The sequence below is a fragment of the Hyla sarda genome, chromosome 2 (genome assembly GCF_029499605.1).
Source record: "Hyla sarda isolate aHylSar1 chromosome 2, aHylSar1.hap1, whole genome shotgun sequence".
Taxonomy (NCBI): Eukaryota; Metazoa; Chordata; class Amphibia; order Anura; family Hylidae; genus Hyla; species Hyla sarda.
This window is the reverse complement of record NC_079190.1, coordinates 9,848,631-9,855,843: the sequence shown is the minus strand read 5'-3', so window position 1 is coordinate 9,855,843 and position 7,213 is coordinate 9,848,631.

Sequence of the window (7,213 nt, the reverse complement as noted above, 5' to 3'; positions counted from 1 at the left end):
GGGGTAACCATTATATATCATACAGTATATATCATACATATAGGGGTAACCATTATATATCATACAGTATATATCATACATATAGTGTAACCATTATATATCATACAGTATATATCATACATATAGGGGTAACTATTATATATCATACAGTATATATCATACATATAGGGGTAACCATTATATATCATACAGTATATACAATACATATAGGGGTAACTATTATATATCATACAGTATATATCATATATAGGGGTAACCATTATATATCATACAGTATATATCATACTCATAGGGGTAACCATTATATATCATACAGTATATATCATACATATAGGGGTAACCATTATATATCATACAGTATATATCATACATATAGGGGTAACCATTATATATCATACAGTATATACCATACATATAGGGGTAACCATTATATATCATACAGTATATATCATACATATAGTGTAACCATTATATATCATACAGTATATATCATACATATAGGGGTAACCATTATATATCATACAGTATATATCATACATATAGTGTAACCATTATATATCATACAGTATATATCATACATATAGGGGTAATTATTATATATCATACAGTATATATCATACATATAGGGGTAACCATTATATATCATACATATAGGGGTAACCATTATATATCATACAGTATATATCATACATATAGGGGTAATTATTATATATCATACAGTATATATCATACATATAGGGGTAACCATTATATATCATACAGTATATATCATACATATAGTGTAACCATTATATATCATACAGTATATATCATATATATAATGTAACCATTATATATCATACAGTATATATCATACATATAGTGTAACCATTATATATCATACAGTATATATCATACATATAGTGTAACCATTATATATCATACAGTATATATCATACATATAGGGGTAACCATTATATATCATACAGTATATATCATACATATAGGGGTAACTATTATATATCATACAGTATATATCATACATATAGGGGTAACCATTATATATCATACAGTATATATCATACATATAGGGGTAACCATTATATATCATACAGTATATATCATACATATAGTGTAACCATTATATATCATACAGTATATATCATACATATAGGGGTAACCATTATATATCATACAGTATATATCATACATATAGGGGTAACTATTATATATCATACATATAGTGTAACCATTATATATCATACAGTATATTTCATACATATAGAGGTAACCATTATATATCATACAGTATATATCATACATATAGGGGTAACCATTATATATCATACAGTATATATCATACATATAGGGGTAACCATTATATATCATACAGTATATATCATACATATAGGGGTAACCATTATATATCATACAGTATATATTATACATATAGGGGTAACCATTATATATCATACAGTATATATCATACATATAGGGGTAACCATTATATATCATACAGTATATATCATACATATAGGGGTAACCATTATATATCATACAGTATATATCATACATATAGTGTAACCATTATATATCATACAGTATATATCATACATATAGGGGTAACCATTATATATCATACATATAGGGGTAACTATTATATATCATACAGTATATATCATACATATAGTGTAACTGTCACGATGCCGGCTGGCAGGTAGTGGATCCTCTGTGCCAGAGAGGGATTGGCGTGGACCGTGCTAGTGGATCGGTTCTAAGTCACTACTGGTTTTCACCAGAGCCCGCCACAAAGCGGGATGGTCTTGCTGCGGCGGTAGTGACCAGGTCGTATCCACTAGCAACGGCTCAACCTCTCTGACTGCTGAAGATAGGCGCGGTACAAGGGAGTAGACAGAAGCAAGGTCGGACGTAGCAGAAGGTCGGGGCAGGCAGCAAGGATCGTAGTCGGGGGCAACGGCAGGAGGTCTGGAACACAGGCTAGGAACACACAAGGAAACGCTTTCACTGGCACAATGGCAACAAGATCCGGCGAGGGAGTGCAGGGGAAGTGAAGTATAAATAGGGAGTGCACAGGTGAACACACTAATTGGAACCACTGCGCCAATCAGCGGCGCAGTGGCCCTTTAAATCGCAGAGACCCGGCGCGCGCGCGCCCTAGGGAGCGGGGCCGCGCGCGCCGGGACAGGACAGACGGAGAGCGAGTCAGGTACGGGAGCCGGGGTGCGCATCGCGAGCGGGCGCTACCCGCATCGCGAATCGCATCCCGGCTGGAGACGGTATCGCAGCGCACCGGGTCAGTGGAGCTGCCCGGAGCGCTGCGGTAGCGAGAGAGAAGCGAGCGCTCCGGGGAGGAGCGGGGACCCGGAGCGCTCGGCGTAACAGTACCCCCCCCCTTGGGTCTCCCCCTCTTCTTAGAGCCTGAGAACCTGAGGAGCAGACTTTTGTCTAGGATGTTGTCCTCAGGTTCCCAGGATCTCTCTTCAGGTCCACAGCCCTCCCAATCCACCAAAAAGAACTTTTTTCCTCTGATCGTCTTGGAGGCCAGTATCTCTTTCACCGAGAAGACGTCAGAAGAACCGGAGACAGGAGTGGGAGAAACTAACTTGGGAGAGAAACGGTTGATGATGAGTGGTTTAAGAAGAGAGACATGAAAGGCATTAGGAATACGGAGAGAAGGAGGAAGAAGAAGTTTGTAAGAGACAGGATTAATTTGGCACAAGACTTTGAAAGGACCAAGATAGCGTGGACCCAGTTTGTAACTGGGGACACGAAAGCGGACATATTTAGCGGAGAGCCATACCTTGTCTCCGGGAGCAAAAATGGGGGGAGCTCTTCTTTTCTTATCGGCAAACTTTTTCATGCGAGATGAAGCCTGTAAAAGAGAATCTTGGGTCTCTTTCCATATGATGGAAAGATCACGAGTCACTTCATCTACAGCGGGCAAACCAGAGGGCAAGGGAGTAGGAAGGGGGGGAAGAGGGTGACGGCCGTACACCACGAAAAATGGGGATTTGGAGGAAGATTCAGAGACTCTAAAATTATACGAGAATTCGGCCCATGGTAGAAGATCTGCCCAATCATCCTGGCGGGAGGAAACAAAATGTCGTAAATAATCACCCAAGACCTGGTTAATTCTTTCCACTTGTCCATTGGATTGAGGATGATATGCAGAAGAAAAGTTTAATTTAATCTTGAGTTGTTTACAGAGAGCCCTCCAGAATTTTGACACAAATTGGACGCCTCTATCCGAGACTATCTGTGTGGGCAACCCGTGAAGACGAAAAATGTGTACAAAAAATTGTTTAGCCAACTGAGGCGCTGAAGGAAGACCAGGAAGAGGGATGAAATGTGCCATCTTGGAGAATCGATCAACGACCACCCAAATAACAGTGTTGCCACGGGATGGGGGTAGGTCTGTAATAAAATCCATACCAATCAGAGACCAAGGCTGTTCGGGGACAGGCAGAGGATGAAGAAAACCAGCGGGCTTCTGGCGAGGAGTCTTATCCCGGGCACAGACAGTGCAGGCTCGCACAAAGTCCACGACATCCGTCTCCAGAGTCGGCCACCAATAGAAGCGAGAGATGAGTTGCACAGATTTCTTGATGCCTACATGACCTGCGAGATGGGAGGAGTGACCCCATTTGAGGATTCCGAGGCGTTGGCGTGGAGAGACGAAGGTCTTTCCTGGAGGAGTTTGCCTGATGGAGGCTGGAGAAGTGGAAATCAGGCAGTCAGGAGGAATGATGTGTTGCGGAGAGAGTTCAACTTCCGAGGCATCCGAGGAACGAGAGAGAGCATCGGCCCTAATGTTCTTATCGGCAGGCCGAAAGTGAATTTCAAAATTAAATCGGGCAAAGAACAGAGACCACCTGGCCTGGCGAGGATTCAGCCGTTGGGCAGACTGGAGATAGGAGAGGTTCTTGTGATCGGTGTAAATAATAACTGGAAATCTTGATCCCTCCAGCAGATGCCTCCATTCCTCAAGTGCTAATTTAATGGCTAGAAGCTCTCGATCCCCGATGGAGTAGTTTCTCTCCGCCGGAGAGAAGGTCCTAGAAAAAAAACCACAAGTAACAGCATGCCCGGAAGAATTTTTTTGTAGAAGGACCGCTCCAGCTCCTACAGAGGAGGCATCAACCTCCAATAGGAAGGGTTTAGAAGGGTCAGGTCTGGAGAGCACGGGAGCCGAAGAAAAGGCAGACTTGAGCCGTTTAAAGGCGTCTTCCGCTTGAGGAGGCCAAGACTTGGGATTGGCATTTTTTTTGGTTAAAGCCACGATAGGGGCCACAACGGTAGAAAAATGTGGAATAAATTGCCTGTAATAATTGGCGAACCCCAAAAAACGTTGGATAGCACGGAGTCCGGAGGGGCGTGGCCAATCTAAGACGGCAGAGAGTTTGTCTGGATCCATTTGTAGTCCCTGGCCAGAGACCAAGTATCCTAGGAAAGGAAGAGATTGGCATTCAAACAGACATTTCTCTATCTTGGCATAAAGTTGATTGTCACGAAGTCTCTGAAGAACCATACGGACATGCTGGCGGTGTTCTTCTAGATTGGCAGAAAAAAATCAGGATATCGTCCAGATATACAACAACACAGGAGTATAAGAGATCACGAAAAATTTCATTAACAAAGTCTTGGAAGACGGCAGGGGCGTTGCACAGGCCAAAGGGCATGACCAGATACTCAAAGTGTCCATCTCTAGTGTTAAATGCCGTTTTCCATTCATCCCCCTCTCTGATGCGGATGAGATTATAAGCACCTCTTAAGTCCAGTTTAGTAAAGATGTGGGCACCTTGGAGGCGATCAAATAGTTCAGAGATGAGGGGTAGGGGGTAGCGGTTCTTTACCGTGATTTTATTAAGACCGCGGTAGTCAATGCAAGGACGTAGAGAGCCATCTTTTTTGGACACAAAGAAAAATCCGGCTCCGGAAGGAGAGGAGGATTTACGGATAAAGCCTTTTTTTAAATTTTCCTGGATGTACTCCGACATAGCAAGAGTCTCTGGGGCGGACAGAGGATAGATTCTGCCCCGGGGTGGAGTAGTGCCCGGGAGGAGGTCAATAGGACAATCATAAGGCCTGTGAGGAGGTAGAGTCTCAGCTTGTTTTTTGCAAAAAACATCCGCAAAGTCCATATAGGCCTTAGGGAGACCGGTTACCGGGGGAACCACAGAGTCACGGCAAGGGAACCGGCTTTAGGCAGTCCTTGAAACAAGAGGGCCCCCAACTCTTGATCTCCCCAGTGGACCAATCCAGGGTTGGGGAATGGAGTTGAAGCCAGGGTAGTCCAAGGAGGATTTCGGAAGTGCAATTGGGGAGGACCAAAAATTCAATCTTCTCGTGATGAGGTCCGATGCACATTAGAAGGGGCTCCGTGCGGAAACGTATGGTACAGTCCAATCTTTCATTGTTTACACAATTGATGTAGAGGGGTCTGGCGAGACTGGTCACTGGGATGTTGAACCTGTTGACGAGAGAGGCCAAAATAAAATTTCCTGCAGATCCGGAATCCAAGAAGGCCATAGTAGAGAAGGATAAGGCAGAGAAGCAGAGTAGACATCAAGGACTGTCTCACCTTTGTGCGGAGTCAGCGTACGTCTTTCCAGGCGGGGAGGACGGATAGGACAATCCTTCAGGAAGTGTTCGGTACTGGCACAGTACAGGCAGAGATTCTCCATGCGGCGTCGTGTCCTCTCTTGAGGTGTCAGGCGAGACCGGTCGACCTGCATAGCCTCCACGGCGGGAGGCACAGGAACGGATTGCAGGGGACCAGAGGAGAGAGGAGCCGGGGAGAAAAAACGCCTTGTGCGAACAAAGTCCATATCCTGGCGGAGCTCCTGACGCCTTTCGGAAAAACGCATGTCAATGCGAGTGGCAAGATGGATGAGTTCATGTAGGTTAGCAGGGATTTCTCGTGCGGCCAGAACATCTTTAATGTTGCTGGATAGGCCTTTTTTAAAGGTCGCGCAGAGGGCCTCATTATTCCAGGATAATTCTGAAGCAAGAGTACGGAATTGTACGGCGTACTCGCCAACGGAAGAATTACCCTGGACCAGGTTCAACAGGGCAGTCTCAGCAGAAGAGGCTCGGGCAGGTTCCTCAAAGACACTTCGAATTTCCGAGAAGAAGGAGTGTATAGAGGCAGTGACGGGGTCATTGCGGTCCCAGAGCGGTGTGGCCCATGACAGAGCTTTTCCAGACAGAAGGCTGACTACGAAAGCCACCTTAGACCTTTCAGTAGGAAAATGGTCCGACATCATCTCCAAGTGCAGGGAACATTGGGAAAGAAAGCCACGGCAGAATTTAGAGTCCCCATCAAATTTATCCGGCAAGGATAGTCGTAGACCAGAAGCGGCCACTCGCTGCGGAGGAGGTGCAGGAGCTGGCGGAGGAGATGATTGCTGAAGCTGTGGTAGTAGCTGCTGTAGCATCACGGTCAGTTGAGACAGCTGTTGGCCTTGTTGCGCTATCTGTTGTGACTGCTGGGCGACCACCGTGGTGAGGTCGGCGACAACTGGCAGAGGAACTTCAGCGGGATCCATGGCCGGATCTACTGTCACGATGCCGGCTGGCAGGTAGTGGATCCTCTGTGCCAGAGAGGGATTGGCGTGGACCGTGCTAGTGGATCGGTTCTAAGTCACTACTGGTTTTCACCAGAGCCCGCCGCAAAGCGGGATGGTCTTGCTGCGGCGGTAGTGACCAGGTCGTATCCACTAGCAACGGCTCAACCTCTCTGACTGCTGAAGATAGGCGCGGTACAAGGGAGTAGATAGAAGCAAGGTCGGACGTAGCAGAAGGTCGGGGCAGGCAGCAAGGATCGTAGTCGGGGGCAACGGCAGGAGGTCTGGAACACAGGCTAGGAACACACAAGGAAACGCTTTCACTGGCACAATGGCAACAAGATCCGGCGAGGGAGTGAAGGGGAAGTGAAGTATAAATAGGGAGTGCACAGGTGAACACACTAATTGGAACCACTGCGCCAATCAGCGGCGCAGTGGCCCTTTAAATCGCAGAGACCCGGCGCGCGCACGCCCTAGGGAGCGGGGCCGCGCGCGCCGGGACAGGACAGACGGAGAGCGAGTCAGGTACGGGAGCCGGGGTGCGCATCGCGAGCGGGCGCTACCCGCATCGCGAATCGCATCCCGGCTGGAGACGGTATCGCAGCGCACCGGGTCAGTGGAGCTGCCCGGAGCGCTGCGGTAGCGAG